Source organism: Erythrolamprus reginae, chromosome 3, assembly GCF_031021105.1.
Source record: "Erythrolamprus reginae isolate rEryReg1 chromosome 3, rEryReg1.hap1, whole genome shotgun sequence".
NCBI classification, from domain to species: Eukaryota; Metazoa; Chordata; class Lepidosauria; order Squamata; family Dipsadidae; genus Erythrolamprus; species Erythrolamprus reginae.
Window position 1 is genome coordinate 22,355,238 of NC_091952.1, and position 21,448 is coordinate 22,376,685.

The following is a 21,448-nucleotide window of genomic DNA, read 5'->3' on the forward strand; positions in this document are numbered from 1 at the left end:
TCCCCCGGGCATATACAATTTATGAATGGTATGTGTGTATGTATGTGTGTTTAGAAATGGGGTTTTTAAATGTTTTTAGTAGAAATTTAGATTTGTTATAAATTGTATTTTTTGCACTTTGTTGTGAGCCGCCCCGAGTCTGCGGAGAGGGGCGGCATACAAATCTAAATAAACATAAACATAAACATAAACACTGCTCTCTCTGGCAGGAAAATGTCTTTATCACCACCTTTGCATTTAACCTTTTGTGATAAGCAAACAGCCCTTTAGTTAGCTACAAAAAGGAATAGCATCATGTGACAATCAGCTTGGAGTAAGGCTGCAGGCATACACAAACCATTTGCCCACATTAAAGCAAGTCTACACATTTTGTAAAACAATTAGCAGAAAAGTTAACTAGTCCTCTTACTACTGCCAGGGAAGGCCAAGAAGAAACTAAATGGGTTTGTTCATTGTGCAGTTGTTAGATTATCTTGGGAGTTTAAGGTAGCATAAATATTCCAATTTTTTTCTTAACAACCCTGTTGAGTAGGTACAGCCTAAATAGCCTGACTCCAACTGAGATTTACCTAAAGAGGAGATACTTAGTTTGGAATACTGTACTCCAGAAGGATTGAATCCCTATTCATCCCAGCCAGTTTGACCAGTGATGTGGGATTATGGGAGTTTTAGTCCATATTTTTGGAAGTTACCAAGCTGTTGACTCATGATTTTGCAATGGCAAAGTACTCCAACAATCTGCATCTGAAATTTACTTCCCAGTGTGTTCTAATTTAAAAGGCTGTACAAGGTAAGTAGACCGACAGACAGGATATAATTACATGAGAATGGAGAATAAGAACCTTAACAAGGCTGATATTTTATAATATAGTGACTTTTTTAAAATAATCAATTATAGTTACTTCCAAATTTGTACCTGAATATTTGAATTAACAAATGCAATTTTATTAGAGCCAGTTCAATCTAATGGTTAAGGCATCAGGCTGGAAATTGGGAAAGCATGTGTTCAAATCCTGCGTTAGCTATAAAAGTCAGCTGGGTAACTTTGGACCAGTCATTCTCAATTAGCCCTTCCCACCTCACAGGGTTGTTGTTGTGAGAAAAATAGAGAAAATAGAAGGACAAAGGAATATTAGGTATGTTTACCGTCTTGAGTTATTTATAAAAATATTGTTTTCCATCTTTTATTATTATAAGCATTCCTTTTATTGGCGCATCTTCGTTTGTTTGCTACCTGTAATTTCCTTCATAACAGTAAAACCCAGGATCTGTGAAACTCTCTGAATAATAATGAGTTTAAAGCTGTTTTTTAAAAAAATATATGTTTATCTTGCTTTTTAAAAAATATTTGTTCAAATCAAAGTGGCAAACATACCTAAAACTGCTAGCTCCTAGTTTTTCCCAGACTGGATAAAAAAATTTAAAAAACAGTCAATTTTATAGAGAAGGGAAGTTTATATACAATTATATAAATGTACTAGTTACTGAATGGAGAAAGTAAGAGTAGAAAGTAACATGCAATCATACATTTTGGTGGTTAAAGAAGACAGTTATACGAGGATTCTAGAATTCACAACTTTGCCACTTGCAATTTTGCAAATATAATCATGTCATGTGAACTCAAATCAACTACAGTACTCCATTCAGAATAGCAAACTGCCTGCTTAACAAGCACTTCCTGTAAACATAGTACTGGGTAAGTTCAGCAGGCTAAAGTTAGACAAATGAAACACACACACATCCAACAGGACTTGTTAAATTTCCTAATGCTACTTGTGGTCAAACTTACATAGAAGCTGTCTTAAATAAAATAGCTCATTTTTTCCCTGGCAGAGGAGCAAAGAAAGGGCCTTTTTGGTTGGTAGTACTGTAATTAAAACGTAAAGCAAGGCTCTATCTGAAGGAAGATCATCAGTTTGTTGGTGTGTCATCTGCTCTTACCGATAGGCATGCAAGATTAATTGCATAATTTTCTTCCTTTTTAAAAAATGGGTTCCAGTGAATTTGCTTCTTAGAACTTGCAGAGGAAGAGATGCAGTTTATATTCCCTGCTGCCTCTGAGAACCATAGTTACCCTATTTTTCTGAGAACCGTAGTTAGTTTAGCAAAAAAAAAAAGTACACCCCACTCCTAAAACTGGGGGAGGGGAACAACCTACTAAGAACTTGCAATTTGCAACTGCACAAATTGCCTGCAGTTCTCCTGGGTCTTCCCCACCCCCTCCCTCCAATGTTTGCTACTGGATGGCAATTCTTCCTGCAAGAGCTGGGGGCATGGGGGAACAAGTCTAGAGACATGGGAATAGTAACGTTAACTGTATGGATTTAATTTTAAAGTTATTATTTCTTATTCTTTATTCGACTTCTATGCCACCCAATCCATTTAAAGTTGATTAAATGCAATTTTAACTTTTGTCAAAGATGAAAACAAAGCAAGTGTGTTGCTTTTGGCTTCCTCCCCATTTTATATATCAGGATGCCACTATATAAAATATATCACATTCTGTTATACAGTATGGCAGTATGTTATGAAGGCAGTTATATTAATTTGGGTGAGGTAGAAGTGAAGTAACTGATGCATTATAATGATGGATCTTCAAATCAAATCCATAGGACAATTGGCACCTTCACCCCTAGCTTTCAAATCCCCCTTGCCCCCGTGCTTTCTAAAATAGGTCTGGAAAATTCAAACAAACATATGCTCAGATTTATGTTGCCAGTTTATTTATTTTTTCACATAAATATATATAAAAAAGTAAGTCTTGAAAGTTTTTGCAGGAAGTACTTTCAAGGATGAATGTACAGTATAGGATCTCGTGTAATGTTACTATCAAATCCTTCCATTGGGAATGGAAGCAAGTCCCATTGCACAAATTTATTTTATTTCATTTTGGCACTTTCTGGTCATTCTTCAAGAGTATTGTCCTGTTTAACATCCTATTGAAAATGACAGGATTTGATAATAACATTACATAAGATCCTATACATACGTTCTTGAAAGTACACCCTGTAAAATGCAGGTTTCAGGACTTACTTTTAAAAATATTTATATGAAAAAATAAATAAATTGGCAATACAAATCTAAACGTATGTATGTCTGAATTTTTCAGACAAAAATATAGTTGGATAAGTTGGGTTATATGTAAATATATATTTATAAATACATATACCGGTATCAGTATCTAAATGAACTTTAGGCATAGAAATGAATACACTTAACATGGCTACATGCTGAAATGTTCTTTAAAAAGATTTTTATCATGAAATGTTCTTTAAATAGTCTTATCCAAAAACAATAAAGTGTAATTCAGAGAGAGAGGGAAAAGAAGGGAGAGAGAGAGAGAGAGAGAGAGAGAGAGAGAGAGAGAGAGAGAGAGAGAGAGAGAGAGAACTGGTATTTTAAATTGATACTTTAATTATCCACTTGTGGATAGAGAAGATTATAGGTAGTCATTGATTTAACAACCATTTGTTTAGCAACTTTTTGAAGATACATTGGCATTAAAAAACAGTAACTTGAGACTTTTTTTGTCTTTGTAGTCTCTGTAACCATAACAGGCGCCCCCTAGTCACATGATCAAACTCTGGGCATTTTGCAACCAGTATATATTTATGACAATGGCAGCATCCTGTGGTCACATGATCGCCATTTGTCACCTTCCAAACTGGTTTTGTCATTGGGAGAAGTTGAATTCATTGAATAACTTCAGTGATACGTTTAAAACCAATTACAGACATGATTCACTTAACAACCACTTTGTCTAACCACAGAAATGATGATCACAAATGTGTTCCTAAATCGAGGACTACCTGTATCTTAGCCCTTCAGACGGAAGGGTCTTTACAGAATACAGCAGTGAGGTGAACCTATGGTAAACGTGCCACAGGTGGCACATGGAACCTTATCTGATGCCACGCAAGACATTGCACTAGGCCAGCTGATTTTCGACCATTTTTGCTCTTTCTAGGCTTCAGGAAAGCCTCCTGAACTTCTGGGTGGGCTGTTTTTCGCTGTCTATGGAGAAGCCTCCTGAAGCCTGGGGATGACAAAAAATGCCTCAGCCGGAGGTGTGGAATCTTTTTGAACTTCCGGTTGAATCATTGAGTCATTTTTCACCATCCGCAGGCTTCAGGAGGCTTTCCTGAACCTCAGGGAGAGTGAAACAGTCCAACAGGCCTACCGGAACTCCAAAGGTTTCAGTGGGATAAGCGTGGTGGTTGTGCACAGGCATGGGAAGAAGGGCATTGCATTATGGGTGTGAGTACGAAGGTGTGCTCCCTTTTAGCACCCAAGCCATTTCACCGTCGCTGGAATGCAGAATAACAGTTGGAATGGATCTTGAAGATCTTCAGCTCTCTGCTCAAACAGGAAACCCTGAACCAGTGGTTTCCAAACCATTTCAATCCATTGCCCCCTTCGTGCTACAAATTCATCCTCAATGCACCCACCCCAACCCCTTTAGCTTAACAACCAAAATTTGAGGCTCAATTCTGGTCAGAGGTCCTCCATCCGTCCCTCCTTCTATTCTCTAATTCATATATTCTATTCCTAAATTTTCACTTCTATTTTTTCTCTAATATATTTTACTTGAGTATAACCTCTATAAACTTCATTGTGCATTATTGTGCATTGGACAAAATAGATAGATAGATAGATAGATAGATAGATAGATAGATAGATAGATAGATAGATAGATAGATAGATTAGACAGACAGACAGACAGACAGATCGATAGATGATAGATCGATCGATAGATAATAGATAGATAGATAGATAGATAGATAGATAAAAAGTTAGCTTGTATTTTGTACCCAAATAACTACCACAATCAAACCCCAAAGCAATATATTTTCTGCTCAGAACTTGAAAAAGAAAACAGAAAGCCATGCAGAAAAAACGAAACCAAAAAAATAATAATATTTTATTCAGATTTAAATTTCAAGCAGGCATCCAGTGTGACACTGAGGTTTATTTTTTGTTTAGTTTTTCTTTTTAAGCTATGCTTTTGTTACAATGAAGGATCTCATGAACCTTTGAGGGAGGAAAAAGTTTCCAAAGTTTCAAATGGAGATTGTACAAATAAAAAATACGTAACAGAACCATATCAGTAGTATCCATAAGAACACACTAAGTGCTAACTTAATTATTCTTTCTGGATGAAAGCCTTGTGCAGAATGCCAAATAGGTTTTATTGTCTACACCAGTGTTTTTCAACCAGTGTGCCATGGCACACTAGTGTGCCGCGAGACATGGTCAGGTGTGCCGCGAAGCTCAGAGAGGGAAAGAAAACAAGAGAAAGAGAGAGAAAGAAAGAGCAAGAGAGAAAGAAAACAAGAGAGAAAGCAAGCAAGAGAGAGAAAGAAAGCAAGAGAGAAAGAGAACAAGAGAGAAAGAAAGCAAGAGAGAGAGCAAGAAAGAAAGAAAGCAAGAGAGAGAGAGAAAGAAAGCAAGAGAGAGAAAGAAAGAAAGAAAGAAAGAGAGAGAGAGAAAGCAAGAGAGACAGAGAACAAGAGAGAAAGAAAGCAAGAGAGAGAGAGAAAGAAAGAAAGAAAAAGAGAGAAAGAAAGCAAGAGACAGAGCAAGAAAGAAAGAAAGCAAGAGAGAGAGAGGGAGGGAAGGTGGGAGAGAGAAAGACATAGAGGGAGGGAGGGAGGGAGAGAGAAAGAGAGCAAAAAAGAGGAAAGAAGGAAGAGAGAAAAAAGAGGAAGGGAGAGAAAGAGGGAGAGAGAAATAGAGCGAAAGGGAGGAAGAGAGAGAATTTTTTGTCCAAGCTTTTTTTAGCCCCCCCCCCCAACTGTGCCCCATGGTTTTGTAAATGTAAAAAATGTGCCGCGGCTCAAAAAAGGTTGAAAATCACTGGTCTACACTACAGTGTATTTTTCATTAATGAATACTGATGGGAAAGTGTTATTTAATCACTCGTGTTATTATTGTATTATTTAATAATTATTGTTATATAATTTTAATATATTTTGGAAACTTGTTTTGAATGAGTCTACGGAAAGGGGCGGCATACAAATCTAATAAATAATAATAATAATAATAATAATAATAATAATAATGAAAAAGTTCATAACTAATTTATTTTTAAAATAAAACGGTGAGGGTTGTTTGAAAGCCATATTTTCCATTGATCCTTTTGCAAGTGCAGTTTCAGAACTAAATATGGTTTTCCAAAAACTGGTATGTCAGGTTTAACTTGCAGCGAACAAAATACTGCACAGTACTGGTAAAAGCAATATTCATTTACCCTAGGCTGCTCAAGTGAGCAAAATTATTCACATCTGTAAGTTTGAAATCCATATAGAAATAACAAGTATAAACAAGGTTTCCATGGTGCAATTTGTAAAGGACCCAAGCCATAACATTGACAAAGAATCACCCTGTAACTTCTAAAGTTTGTCTTAACCCATGTTTGTTGTCAAACTTGAATCACTAAAGGAAAACAAGAAAGGCTTTGTGATGTTTAGCTGCAATTAGCTACATATTGCTGATGCTTTAATAAAGCAGGAAGAAGATAAGGATCCTATAAAAATACTGCAGAGGGATCAACAAGTGTTCCTGTGCTGATCTCAAAATTTGGAATATAAAATACTGTAGTTCCCTTGTATCAAGTCACAGATGTACTTTGCGGTACAATATTCAAAAGCAAACCAGCCCAAATACGTATCTATCATTATCAGTATCCACCATTCTCTTTTGAATTATAGGTAGACCTTGACTTATCACCATTTGAAGTTACGATGGCACTGAAAAATTGACTTACTACCAGTATTTGCACAGAGTTGGCCTTCTCTGGGTCCCGTTGACTAAACAATGTCGTTTGGTGGGCCCCAGGGGAAGAGCCTTCTCTGTGACGGCCCCGGCCCTCTGGAATCAACTCCCACTGGAGATTAGAACTGCCCCCACCCTCCTTGTCTTTCGTAAGCTACTCAAGATCCACCTATACCGCCAGGCATGGGGGAACTGAGACACCTTCCCCAGGCTTTTATACTTTATGTTTGGTATGTATGTGTTGTTTGGTTTTAAATGAGAGGATTTTATATGTCTTTTTCTCTTTTAATATTAGATTTGTTCCATTGTAACATTGTTTTATTATTGTTGTGAGCCGCCCCGAGTCTTTGTAGAGGGGCGGCATACAAATCTAATAAATTATTATTATTATTATTATTATCATCATCATCATCATTATCATTATTATTATTATGACCATTGCAGCATCCTCACAGTTGCGTGATCAAAATTTGGGTGCTTGACAACCAGTATGTACTGTATTTACAATGGTTATAATAACCTTCCCAATCGGTTTCCAACAAAAGAGCCGGGGTGGCGCAGCAAGTAGAGTGCTGTACTGCAGGCCACTGAAGCTGACTGTAGATCTATAGTTCAGCGGTTCAAATCTCATCACCGGCTCAAGGTTGACTCAGCCTTCCATACTTCTGAGGTGGGTAAAATGAGGACCTGGATTGTGGAGGCAATATATGCTGGCTCTGTTAAAAACTGCTATTGCTAACATGTTGTAAGCTGCCCTGAGTCTAAGGAGAAGGGTGGCATAAAAATCTAATAAATAAATAAATAAAACAAAAGTCAATGTCAGGTCTGGACGCCATCTTTGGCATTGGGCCTTCAGGCCTGCCACAATTATTACTGTGGGAAACTGGGAGCGGGGATTGTATGGAGCATGGGTATCATTGTGGGGGTTGCCGCTACTGCTGCTACCGGTGTCCTGTGTGCGCAGCTTCAGGCCTTTGACATGCGCATATGTGTGTCCCAGCGAGATTTTGCCTTTGCGCATGTGCAGGAAGAAAAATCTTATGAGGGGATGCAGTGTTCGTGAGATTTTGGTGATTTTTTTTTTTTTGCTCCGGCACATGTGTAGAAGCAAAAGATTGACAACTTCTTGTGTGCGCGTCCCCTCGGGAGATTCTGCTTTCTGCACAGGCGCAGAAGCAAAATCTTGTTGGGACGTGTGCATGTACACACAGAGACCCAAAGCTGCGTGCACTTACTACCGGTGCGGCATCCTCATCCATACTGAAACCCAATACTGATGAGTAGGTAGTCATAATAACATTCTTTCCTCTGAGAGTCAAGGTCATCCTGGCGTCCACCTGCAGGGGAGTGGTTAGGAAATATCTCCAGTTGGGACGGTGCATTGATTGGACCATGTGATGGATTTGTGGGTGCAGGGCAGGGACTTAAACTTTCCTTTGGGTGGAGAAAACCTGGAAGCTTTCAGATTCGGGTTTTCCCAGATGTGCCAATATGACATCTCTAATAAAATTGAACTTTGAGGAAACTCATGCCTCATAGGGAGTTTTTTTGTTGGGAGTGTTACTTGGAACCCTGACAATCAATGAGGGAGACTGGATTTGCTTAATGACTGTATGGTTCACTTAACAGCAGTGCTTCGCTTAACAACCCAGGGCCAAAAAGGTCGTAAAACAAGGCACAATTCACTCAACTGTCTTGCAGTGGAAATTCCTGTCCTAATTTTGGCCTTAAGTCAAAGACTACCGTACAAAATTCTGTTTAAAGATTGCAATAAGGGCAATTCTACAGCAATATTTTATATCAGGTAAAAAGTAGGGTTCCACACTAGCTGAGTTTGAGGTCTAAACAATTAACATCTAAGCCAGTGATGGCGGACCTTTGTTTCCCCAGGTGCTGAAAGAGCATGCGTGCGCATTATTACGCATGTGTGAGTGCCCACGCCCATAATTCAATGCCTGGGGAGGGCAAAAACAGCTTTCCCTGCCCCCCAGAAGCCCAGAAATGGCCTGTTTCCCAACTTCTGGTGGGCCTAGTAGGCTTGTATTTCACTCTCCCCAGGCTCCAAAGGCTTCCCTGGAGCCTCCCGGAGGGTCTCTGGCTCCCAAAAATGCCCTCCTAGACCTCTGTGCAAGCCAAAAATCAGCTGGCCAGCACACACATGCATGTTGGAGCTGAGCTACGGCAATAGCTTATGTGCCCGCAAATATGGCTCTGCGTGCCCCCTGTGGCACCCATGCCATAGGTTCGTCATCACTGATCTAAGCCTTTGTGGTTCCACTAAAGTAACAACAATGGAAACTTCCTCTCTGAACTTTCTTTCTGCAGTGACAAAACTCTGCAGTTTGTGGACTGTCTGGATCTCTATTGGTGGAACTATTGTCCCTTTGCTTTTTCTTATAGTTGATTGACATTCTAGATCTTTTCAGAAAAATGCTGACTTGACTTAGGGTAAAAGTCTTTACACTTCTGTTTCTCCCTTTTCTTTGGAGCAGGAGGAGTAAACATGTAAAGTATAAGGATGTGGTAGTGGTTGTTTTGCCTTTGTGTAGAGCAGGAGAATATAGTGATTTTAATGACACCAATTGAAACAGAAACTAGTGATGTGGAAGTGATGGTAAGAATTTTTTTTTTGTTTAGGATAATTTCCCCTTTCTTCTACACTGCAGAGCAGTGATGGGTCACTACCAGAACAGTCAGGTGCTACGTTCCAGTAGTGATTTTTAGGATGCGTATACAGTGGTACCTCGAGATACGAGTTTAATTCGTTCCGGACCTGGGCTCTTAAGTCGAGCAGCTCTTATCTCGAACGACTTTTCCCCATAGGAATTAATGTAAATAATTTTAATTGGTTCCAGCCCTCAAAAAACTCACAAAGTTAGTCTAAATTATGCAGAAAGACATGTTTTTAATGAAGAAATGTACATGTACATATAAATGAATAATGAAGTTTCTTTCACTTAACTTGTAAACTTTCTTAAACTTTTAAATTTACATATGTTCAACTTCTCTGCCACCCAATCCTGTAGGACAGAGGTCCCCAACCCTTTTTGCACCAGGGACCGGCTTTAAGCGATCAAGAGAGGAATGGGTGAATGAATGGACGGAGGGTGGGAAGGAAGGAAAGAGGGAAGGGACAGGAACAGAGGATGGAAGCAAGGAAACTTATGAAAGGGGAGAGTAAGAGAGGAATGAGTGAAGGGAGGGAGGGAGGGAGGGAAGAAGGTGGGAAGGAGAAAGAAAAGAAGAAATAGAGGAAGGGAAGGTAAAAGAGAGAAAGAAAAAGAGCAAGAAAGAAAGCAAGAAAGAAAGAAAGAAGCGACAGGAAGGGACAGGAACAGAGGAAGGAAGCAAGGAAACTTATGAAAGGGGAGAGTAAGAGAGGAATGAGTGAAAGGAGGGAGGGAGGGAAGAAGGTGGGAAGGAGAAAGAAAAGAAGAAATAGAGGAAGGGAAGGTAAAAGAGAGAAAGAAATAGAGCAAGAAAGAAAGCTGCAAGCCCCCCCCCCGAGCCCCCCAGGCCGGCTGCAACCTTTTAAAACACGCGCGCCGCTTCGCAGCTGTCTCCTGAAGCCGAACGCGGAAGTTAGCGTTTGGCTTCAGGAGACAGCTCCTTGGCGCTTGTATCTCGAATTTGGGCTTGTAAGTAGAACAAAAATATCTCTCCCCTCCCAGCTCTTATCTCGAGTTGCTCTTAAGTAGAGCAGCTCTTATGTCGGGGTTCCACTGTACTGTATACGGAAGCAAAATTATTGGTGAAAATCACTGAAATTTTGCTTGCACAAGCGTCCTAATGCAAATTTTTGCTTTCTGCACATGCACAAATCTCACGGCGACGGGTGCCCACGCGCCCACTGGGCACACTCGCATCAGAGGATGCACCGGTAGCGATGAAGATGGCAGTCCTTTGCTGGAGCAGAGGCTAACAGTATAAATATTATACAACTTGAGCTTATAAACGTGGGTTGGATGGGTTGAGAAAAAGCACTTGGTTGCAAAATTAAGGCTCTGCTGTCAGGCCGCCCTCACACTTGACATATAGATTGCAGGAAGAATGATGGGATAGTAACCAGGCAATTTCGTAATGATTAATGATCAGGATTTGAGTGTGCAAATCAAAGAGATACGTTCTTCAAGCGTGGCATGGCAGTAGAATTTTTGTTCCTATCTTTCCCTTTGGAATGGAGGTGAGTGGATGTTTTGCTTTGCAGTTCCTGGACCAACAATATCTTAGATTGGTACATTTGATTATTTTTTTATGGGGTCAACAGGAAAGAGAGCAAAGCATGCTTCATAATCCCAGCAACCCAAAACTGACAGGGAACACATAGTACAGGTCAGGGTTAGGCAAAGTTGGCTCTTCTATGACTTGTGAACTTCAACTTCCAGAATTCCTAAGCCAATCATGATAGTTCAGGAATTCTGGGAGTTGAAGTCCACATGCCACAGAATAACCAACTCTGCCTACCTCTGGTGCAGGTAATCCTTGATTTACAAGTTTGTTTGGTCACCGTTCGCAACTGAAAAAAAGTGACTTATGACTGTTTTTCACAAATCTCTCTCACATGTGCATCCCCTCACAAGTTTTTGCTTTCTGTGCATGCATGCAAGACACTCAAAGCTGCAGGCTCAACCCACTGGTAGGAGCAATCCGCCAGATAGGAACGTAAAAGAGAGCTCCAAGAACCTATTTGTGAAAGAGAGGGAGGGAAAGAGAGGAAGGAAGGAAGAGGGAAGGGAGGGAAGGAAAGAAGGGAGACATTTCCCACAGAAAACACCAGGAGCCACAAACCCACCTCATGGCTGGAGAGGATACTATTACACTGCACACCAAGACAACTAGACACAAGAACAGTTTTCCCCCCGAACGCCATCACTCTACTAAACAAATACCGATATTTCCCTCAACATTGTCAAACTTTTTACTAAGTCTGCACTACTATTACTACTAGTTTTTTTCTCATCATTCCTATGTCCCATTTCCTTTCACTTAGGACTGTATGATTATAACCTGTTGCTTCTATTCTAATATTTTTATTAATATTGTTTCTTCATTGCTTATTTGACCCTATGACAATCATTAAGTGGTGTACAACATGATTCTTGACAAATTTATATTTTCTTTTATGTACACTGAGAGCATCTGCATCAAGACAAATTCCTTGTGTGTCCAATCACACTTGGCCAATAAAGAATTCTATTCTATTCTATTCTACTATTACTATATAATACTACACTATTTGGTTCAGGATACTTTTTTCCTTGTTCTCCTCCTAGGTGCGTCTATACAGTGGTGCGTCTTTTATACCGAAAAATACGGTAATCAAATCTGGATTGTAAAAATGTGGATGGCCACTTGATGGCAAAAGAATATCTCTTTGTTGCTATCTGAATATTGTTTTATTATTATTACCTACCATAGGTGCATAATACATTGGAAATATCCACTGTTACCTGCTAGGGTAACAAAATGATGGTTTTATCGACTAAGTTCTCCATTTCTTCATTCCCCTTCCTTTTAATACTGTAGTCAGCATGGGCTTTTGTGTTTATTCTGTTATATCCCAAGAGATACAGAACTTCTAAGTGAAGTATCTCATTCTGATCAAGTCTATCTGACTGGCAACCAGGTTTTCATTTTTTTCTGCTATTTTTCCCTTTATAACCAAACTCTGCTGTGTATGTAAAAAAAGAGTGTCCTTTATTAGTAGGAGGAAGGAATTAATGGTTAAGTTTGTGTAATACATTTAATATCAAAGTAGAAATCACATTTTAGTGTAGGATATGATGCAGGCCATTTATAGTTCACTGTCTGATGCATAGTTGACTCAATCAAATTGTGTAAACACAGACATTCTATGTGCAGAAGTGGTATTGCTCATTTTCTCAAAAATCTCACTCCCCATCATAGTATCAATACAGGTAGGCCTCAATTTACAACCATTCCCTTAACCATTCGGCGGTTCTGAAAAGTTACTTACAACCCATCATAGAAGATTGACGGCAGAAAAAGACCTCATGGCCCATCTAGTCTGCCCTACTAGTTCCTTTATTTTATCTTAGGATATATGTTTATCCCAGACATGTTTAAATTCAGTTACTGTCCTCGCATTTATAACCCTGCAGTCACACGATAAAAATTCAGGTGCCTGGCAACTGGCATGTACAGATAGTCCTTGACTTACGACCACAATTAAGCCCAAAATTTCTGGGTTTTACTCCATTTTACGACCTTTCTTGCCAGTTAAGTGAACCACTGCAGTTGATAAGTAACACAGTTGTTAAATAAATCTGGTTTCTCCATTGATTTTGCTTATTCAGGTTATAAAAGGGGGTCATATAATCTTGGGACACAAGAATGGTCATAAGTTGCCAAGCACCTAAATTTGGATCACCTGTCCATGTGGATGCTACAAAGGTCGTAAGTGTGAAAAATAGTCCTGTCACTTTTTTCAGTGCTGTTGTAACTTTGAACGGTCATTAAATGAAATGTTATGATTCAAGGACTACTGTATTTAAAATGGTTGCAGTGTCCTGGGATCACTATTGCCTTTTGCAAACCACCTCTGGGATTTTCTGACAATCAGTGTCAATGGGGAAAGACAGATTTACAAGATTTACTAGTGGGTTGCTTAAAACCTTAGCAAAAAAAAAGAAGTCATAAAACCAGAAGCAGCTCACTTAAATCCTGCATCGCTTAGCAATGAAAATTCTGGTCCCAGGTGTAGTAACTGTAAACATGATGAAGTTAGGCTGTTAGAATTAGAACTGAAAACCCTGGTTTAAAATGCCACTGCTTCAATAAATACATATTCATGATTGGGCCAATCGTAGTTTCTCTCAGCCCAATCCAGGGGTAGGCAAAGTTGGCTCTTCTATGACATGTGGACTTCAATCCCCAGAATTCATGAGCATGCTAGATCGGCTCAGGAATTCTGGGAGTTGAAGTCCACAAGTAACTTTGCCTACCCCAGGCTCAATCCATTTCACATGGTTATTGTTGAAGGGAAACAAGGAGGAGGAAGTTGTGTTGGATATGTTCTCTGTCTTGAGTTATTTGTAAAGTATAGAAATAAACAAGGCGACCCTTGCCCTATGTCACTCCCAGCATGCTGGCCAGCTAATTGTCAGCCTTCCAGAGGGCAGGGGAGGCTGTTTTCAACCTCCCCAGGCTTCAGGAAAGTCTCTGGAGTCTGTGAATAGTGAAAGACGGACCTACCAGAAGTTCAGAAACAAACTTCCGGTAGACCCATTGGGCCGTTTTTGCCCTTCCCAGGTTTCAGAAAAGTCTCGACAGTCTGTGGATGACAGAAAATGGACCCAACAAGTCTACTGGCAGTCTGGAGGCTTCAGTGAGGCTTAGGCGAATGTGTGGTGGGATAGGTTGTGCACATAAGCGCATGGGGGGCATTGCATTATGGGTGTGAGCAGGCACATGCCTGCTATCCTATGCACACCCTTTTGGCACTTGAGCAAAAAAAAAGCTTGCCATCACTGGACTAGATGACCTACAAGGTCCCTTCCATCTCTAGTAATCTAATCTAATCCTCTACTTTTGCATAGAGTTATTAAATTGTGAACAATTAGAATAATGCAAAACTTTCTGCAGGCTTAACTGTAGACCTAAATAGTAGAACAAGATTAATCTAATTGATTTGACTTTTCCTATCTCAGTTACATGAAATACTATTCACTAGTCTATTTCATATGCTGAACACTCTCTGAGGTATTAATCTTGTATACATTTATCAAGGATAAAATCAGTAGGCCCTGCTTTTGAATCTAAGTACTATAGGTCTGTTTAACTATCATATTTTAATTTTGGTTATGTATCACCAAAACTGGTTTTCACCCCTATCAACAACAGAGACTTTCTTTCAGTTTACTTTATTATTTTACTTTTTTTTAATTTTGCCATTGTTTTAATGAAAAATGAAAGCAGAAAAAGAGGGATGAGCAAAACAATTTCAATAAATGATAGCCATGTAACACTGAAATTATTCATACTTAATCTACAAATAGTACCAATTTGTTCATAAATGCAAATAGCATCAGGTCTTCTACCTAACGGTCCTATTAGCAATTTTAGGGGTTTTTAAATCCTGAATTTCCGGCACTGCACATTTGTCACCATCTTGTTTTTGCCTTTTTTGCATTAAAAAAATTCAGTGCACATGCCGGTGTACGCACAAAGCGCACACACAGCCTTGAGGCGCTGCAGTGCAGGAGGTAACGAACCAGCAATGAAGTAAGTTAGAACCCACCCGAGTTTCCTAATAATTTTATTATTTTATGATTGGGGGTCACCACAACATGAGGAACTATATTAAAGGGCCGGGGCATTAAGGAAGGTTGAGAACCACTGCTCTAAAGCGTTAACAGTAGAACTGCATTCATCCTGCAGTTTCATAGGATTGTTGCAAGGCCAATCTGCTTGCTTGCTTGCTTGCTTGCTTGCTTGCTTGCTTGCTTGCTTGCTTGCTTGCTTGCTTGCTTGCTTGCTTTATTTATTCATTCATTCATCAGTCAGTCAGTCCAAAACACAATGAGGTTACAGAGGATATACACATAGTATATCAATCAATGGAAGAATAGAGAAGATGTAGGAATAATATAGTAGAATAAGAGATAGTGATATCGTGATAGAAGAAATATATAGATATATATAGACATATATAGAGAGAAAGTTATAGAAGAGACAATAGGACAGGGGATGGGAGGCACGCTTGTGTACTTATGCACACGCCCCTTACTGACCTCTTAGGAATCTGGAGAAGTCTAGCATTGATGTTCTAACAATAACAACAACAACAACAACAAAGTTGTTTGGAACCTTGGAGGTCTTCTAGTCCAACCCCCTGCTTAGGCAGGAAACCTTCAGACAGATGGTTATCCAACATCTGCTTAAAAACTTCCAGTGTTGAGTCCTCGGAGGGGTGGCATACAAATCTAATTAATAATAATAAATAATAATAATAATAATTCAGAATTTCTGGAGACAAGCTGTTCCACTGATGAACCGTTCTGACTGTCAGGAAATCTCTCCTTATTTCTAAGTTACTTCTCTCCTTATTTAGTTTCCACCTATTGCTTCTGGTTCTACCCTCAGGTTCTGTCTTCTAATACCTGAAAATGCCCCAAAGCCGTCTCTAGCAGATTTCCTATCCATTAAGGGTACCCTTAAATAGGTTTACCATTATCTCTCCCATCCTCTTCAAAAGACAATTCCAGGGAAAACCACGAAGGAGCAACGTTGGCGACAAGCCGGATGTGTACGTGGGGAAAAGACCCATCCGTATACACGAGTAGACACCTCCCTCCCCCTTCTAATATCTCTTCAGCCGGAGTCTTTCCTCAAACTTGAAAGCCCGGATTCTTTATTTTTTTATTTTAATTTATTCTGCATGTATTATATTCCTCCTTATCCCTTTCCACCTCTTCCCTCCCCCCCTCTCCACGTGGAGCAGCAAACAAGAGGGCGAACAAGCGCCTTGACCCAGGAACGGTTCCCCTTTGTAAAGTTCCTCCTTCTCCCTCCCCCGCAAGTCGCAGCTCTCGAGGGCAACAATCCCCATTGCAAACTTCGGCACTCTTGGCGCCAGCCATTCCCCTCCCCCCTCATCCCACCTCACGGGCCATTTGAGGTGCGCAGGGATGGACGGAGCCATCCCGCGCGCCCAAAGGAGGCCGGGCCAATATCGTTCCAGTTTCCCGCCTTCTGACTACGGCTGGAGAGCAGGGAGGCGGCCGGGGAGGAGCCCGGGCGGCATGGGAGGGCGTGAGGGTACAGAAGGACAGATTGGGCGGTTTCTCCTCGGTTGGGGAGCCTCCTCGCGCCCTAACGACAGGTTCCCCTCACCAACGGCGCAGGGCTTCCTGTGTGTCTGAGCCCCTAAAGGAACCGTGTGTGTGTTGTGGGGCAAATAGAAACCCCTTCCCCATTTTGAAAAGAGGGCTACGCGGAAAGATCATGAATGTGTGTGGGGGCACCTCCCCCCCCTCCTCCATTGCAGAATAACTGGAGATTCAGTCCCTTCCCTTATAAAACAAAGGACGGGGACGCAGCAGCCTAAGCAATTCGGGGGTGGGCTTTCCAGGACCGGGGAGGGCGGCAGTAATAATTCCCCAGCGCAGGAGTAAGATGAAGCTGCTCCACGAAGGATTCAACAACCCCGGGTGGGGAACAAGTCCTGTGCATTGCACCTCCCCACGAGGAGGGGGAATTGGATTTAATTTTTTTAATTGATTTTCAAACATTTTTTTTTTAAAAAAACTAATATCAACATACAATCAGTATTTCTGCATTGCTACATTAGATATTTCATCAATACATACAATCACAAAATCCTTATTCAAATCATTTTTTTTAAAAAAATCTGCCCACGTTTCCAAGGCGGCTTAAAAAAGGCCGTGGATTCCATGCCAAGATAAACATGCCATGTATATAATAATATATAGATGTATAAATTATAATTAATATAACTATAAATAGCATATGTATAGTTTGTGTGTGTGTGTGTATAAAAAAATAGGTCCCCGCCCCAAGGCGTTTACAAGAGTATGCGTTTTAGGTTTCCTGTATATTCGGAAGATTACTTTTATAAACCACCTTGAGCAACCGCTTCACAGACAGTTTATAGCCTACAGCAGTTTCCCAACCTTGGCAACTTGAAGATATTTGGACTTCAACTCCCAGAATTCCCCAGCCAGCGAATGCTGGGAGTTGAAGTCCAAATATCTTCAAGTTACCATGGTTGGGAAACACTGGCCTACAGGATCCGTCCATTTATGTAAAACAAATGCAAGGAAACAGTCTCCCAAGTCTGCCCCCCCCAAAAAAAAATAAATGGGGGAGAGCAGAGATGGGTACAAACATACCCAAATTTAATTTTGCCAAGGATGCAAAATTATAGCATCCAGCTGGATTATAATAATAATAATAATAATAATAATAATAATAATAATAATAATAACAACAACAACAACAATAACAACAATAATAAAATTATTAGACTTGTATTAGACTCTCCCCTTATTATTTATTATTTATTTATTTACTTATTTATTTGTCATACAAATATAGTATTGTATGTTTAATATAATGTAAGTATAAAGTAGAGATAGAAAAGATTAAAAAAAGACATTAGGACAGGAACGGTATTTATTTATTTATTTATTCAATTTTTATGCCGCCCTTCTCCTTAGACTCAGGTATGGTAGTAGTAGCTCAAGATTCTCTGCGTTGTCTTCCTTTTTTTTCTTTTCCTTCTAAGCCCCCTCTTCCTCGCCCTCCCCATGGCATCTGGAGAATGAAACCAAAAGGATCAGGTGTGTATCCCGTTTGTGTGTGTGTGTTTGCGTGTCTTTGCGTGTGTCACGAACCAGCCTCAAAAACTCCCAATCGCCGCCTCCCTCTTTCCCTCCCTCCCTCCTTCCGAATCCCTCCTTCGTCTCTTCTTTCTCATTCAAACGCAGGAACTCCTGTTGTGTCAGTTTTTATCTTCCACTACTACCAGCCACTACTACAAGCCACTTGGCAGCGGGAGAATCATAAAGGTAAAGGCACTTAATATTCTAATTGCCCTTTAAAAAAAAAACACTCTCCTTATGACCCTGCGTTATTTCTTCTTCTTTTTATTTCCACCTTTCTGCAAAGCGAGGGAGGGAGGGAAGTAGAAAGATAGATGGGGGAAGACAAACGTTTAGCTCCTCCGCTTCCTTTAAACTTCTCAGTGTTTGAAATAACCATACGATTTTGCCTGGCTTACTTTTCTTGCTTTTCAATTCTCTCTCTGCCCTCTCCCAATCGACTTCCATTACATTTCTATATAGGTGTATTTTGTTTTCAATATTCAATAGGTTTAATCTCGAATGGGGGGGGGGAGGGGAAGGCAGGACCTCTTTGTGACTCAGGGATGTTCCTGGAAGCAAGATTTGTAATGTGTTTGGCACAGATGGGGTGGGGGGGGGGGGGTCGGAGGGGCGGCGGTGTGTGTGTGGGGGTCTAATGTGCTAATGAGAAGTTTATTGATCCATTTTGCCAGTTTCGTTTTCAGGGGCTTCCTGAACGGAATTGAATCTGCTCTCGAGGTGTTTATTGTTATTGTTATTATTGACGATTATAGAAATAATTGGGGGAAAAAAAATCTTCTCTCCTTACACTTTTTAAAAACAAAAACTAGTTGGCTCCTGTAACAATAGCTCCGCTGGGAGAGGAGGAAAATAACAATTCACAAAAGCCTGACGGAGTGATTTCACTTCCATATGTTAATACCTTTCCCTACCAGGGAGGGTTGCATTAATTTCTTAACTGATTGCGTCTTCACTTGGGGTGCACCTCCTTTTTTAAAATTTTATTTGACTTGCAGAAATTGGTCGCCAAAAGCTGCCTTTCGATATGCAATCCCATAAGCCACTGCTCCCTAACCCCCCCCTCCCCCCTTGTGAATCCCCTTGTGAGTATAGTATCTGTATTGAAGTTTTAACAGTTTTTGAAGTAAGGGCTATTAGGAAAATTGCCGGGACAAGCTTGTTTGCCTCTACATTTGGATTTTTCTTGTGTAGAAGCTGTGTAGTCAAAAGGAGGGGGGCGGGGGGGGGGAGGAAATTAAGTTTTTTATCCCTTTTTTTTAATGCCCTTTCTGAATTGACCTTGGAACCTTCAAAATTTACAGCATTTCCAATAGAGAAGGTGTTATTTGAGCAGGAAGAATAGAATGAAAAGCACACACACACACACAAAAAAGGAACTTAAGCCTGTAGACAAAGTGATTCTTTTTTACAGAAGAATGTGAAAAGGGAAGTTTCTATAAAGTGAGGGAGCAGAAGGAAATAACACACTTTCGAAAATGCGAAGGGGTTGGTGGGAGGGCTCCTATCATTCTTCACAGTGTTAGGCCTTGAAAAGCTGACTTGATACAATCAGGGTGGCTACGAAATAAAAGGCCTTCCAGACAACTTGCTTACCAAGCATTAACTTGCTGACCACTGTTTACATTGTTGGCAGGTGAGGGCTTGGTTCTTGCATCTGCAAAGGTAGCCTGAGCATCCCGATTACAGCAAGAGCTTGGAAATATTTTTTTCCCCTTAAATCCTGTTACACATACTTCTCAGAGGTCTTCTTGTCCCTTGGATGTTTCAAAACCCATTTCAAATAAGGGAGGATTGCTCATAATTAGATGTCCTCTTGGGCAAGAAGAAATGGCTCAGATAAGTAGGTTAAACTGCTTTCTTTGAAGGTGGGGGAGGGGGAGTGGGTGGAGTTAGATTTCCCTCTTATATTTTTATGTGAATTGTTGAGTCAGTATTCAAGATCTGCAGTTGGAATGCCAGCTTGTAATGGGTCATCAGTTACTTCTTCTTAAACGTGAACATCATTCAGCTGCAGATAATTCAGTATGGCTCCTATTAATTACTAATAATACTTATCTGCTTGGGAATGGGAAGTGAGAATTATCCTGGTTTTCTTGAAATTGGATTGGGCTGCTGAAGCTTTATTTCAAGTTATGTCAGTGAATTACAAAAACTGCTGTTAAGGATCTATTCCTATAGCCTTTTGATTGAGCTGACTAGTGTCTTTGCCAAATCCGAGTTGTTTTCAGTTTCATTGTCTGTACATGCATGTATTTATACAAGGGTTTTTGTATGTGTGTGTGTGTGTTTTGGTGGGAAATGGAAGAAGGAAAATACTGTTCTTGGCTTGTATAGAATAATTAATGTCTCCATATTGCTATTTAAGAAGAGGGGTTTTTTTTTTGTATGAGGTTGATTCAATTATGTCTTCATCTCTTTGGAACTGGTTGAATGACTTGACATGAGATTAGGTGCAACAAAAGAGAAGGCCGAGGGAACAACAGCTGCCTTCCAGTTCTGAGGCACTATTGCGCTTAGCAGGAAGGCATTTTATCTTTTAGTGTTGTGTTGTCAGGTTTAAATGTTAAATATTTATATTCCTGTGAAAGGTTGTTAGACTCCACTTATGTTTTTTTTAAAAAAAAGCAAAACAAAACACACTTGTATTTGGAGACTTTTAAAAATTTGATGGCATGCATTTCATATATGGTATATATATTAAAAAAAACCCCTCATGTTCAAATATCAAATCTTGCTAACTCTTTAAGTTTACTACTATTTCATCTGGAAAAAAAAAGCCACCACTAGTTTGTACTTGCTTGACTGCTGTATGGTAGGAACTTTTTAAGGTGTGGCTTTAATGGCAGCTGACTATTCTTGCTTAGAAACAAATCTTATTTGGGGTATATGTTTCTTTGAAAATTCTCTTGGAGCTAAATACGATATAGAATAGTCCCTTTGAAAAAATATTTTTTAATTTGAGTTCTTTTTAAAAAAATCATATGTCATTTTAAAGGAATTAAAGACATTGAATATCCCCTCCCCACCGCCCTAAATTCAATCTCTAGTATACATATAATAATGTAAGAATTCCTTCCTTCAAAGGCTTTCTGTAAACAGTTTTGTAATAACCCATAAATGCTGGAGATTGTAATTTTTTGTGGATATCTGAATGGCTTTTAAACAGTTAATTCTTCATGCTAATCCACGTTATATGGATGAAGCGTTATCTCTGGGGGGGGGGTGATGTCTATTTTAATTAACTATTATTTACAAAGTTGTGATCTAAAAGGTGAAATTTCAAAGAAGCTAGTATTCATGGGGAT

At 39.8% G+C, this 21,448-nt stretch overlaps 1 protein-coding gene across 5 annotated transcripts in view; it reads left to right on the forward strand.

Moving 5' to 3' along the window:
- The first annotated feature begins 1,096 nt into the window (after positions 1-1,096).
- ZNF217 (zinc finger protein 217) overlaps positions 1,097-21,448 on the forward strand; it is a 61,508-nt gene continuing 41,156 nt past the window's right edge. Inside the window, exon 1 of one of the 5 annotated variants that reach the window (XM_070744596.1) lies at positions 1,097-1,136. The gene's annotated coding sequence lies outside the window, so the exon portion shown is untranslated. Of the gene's footprint in view, positions 1,137-18,104; positions 18,327-19,783; positions 19,806-19,900; positions 19,984-20,057; positions 20,166-21,448 lie in introns of those variants that run through there. The other 4 variants (XM_070744592.1, XM_070744597.1, XM_070744595.1 and 1 more) reach the window with 4 other exon arrangements.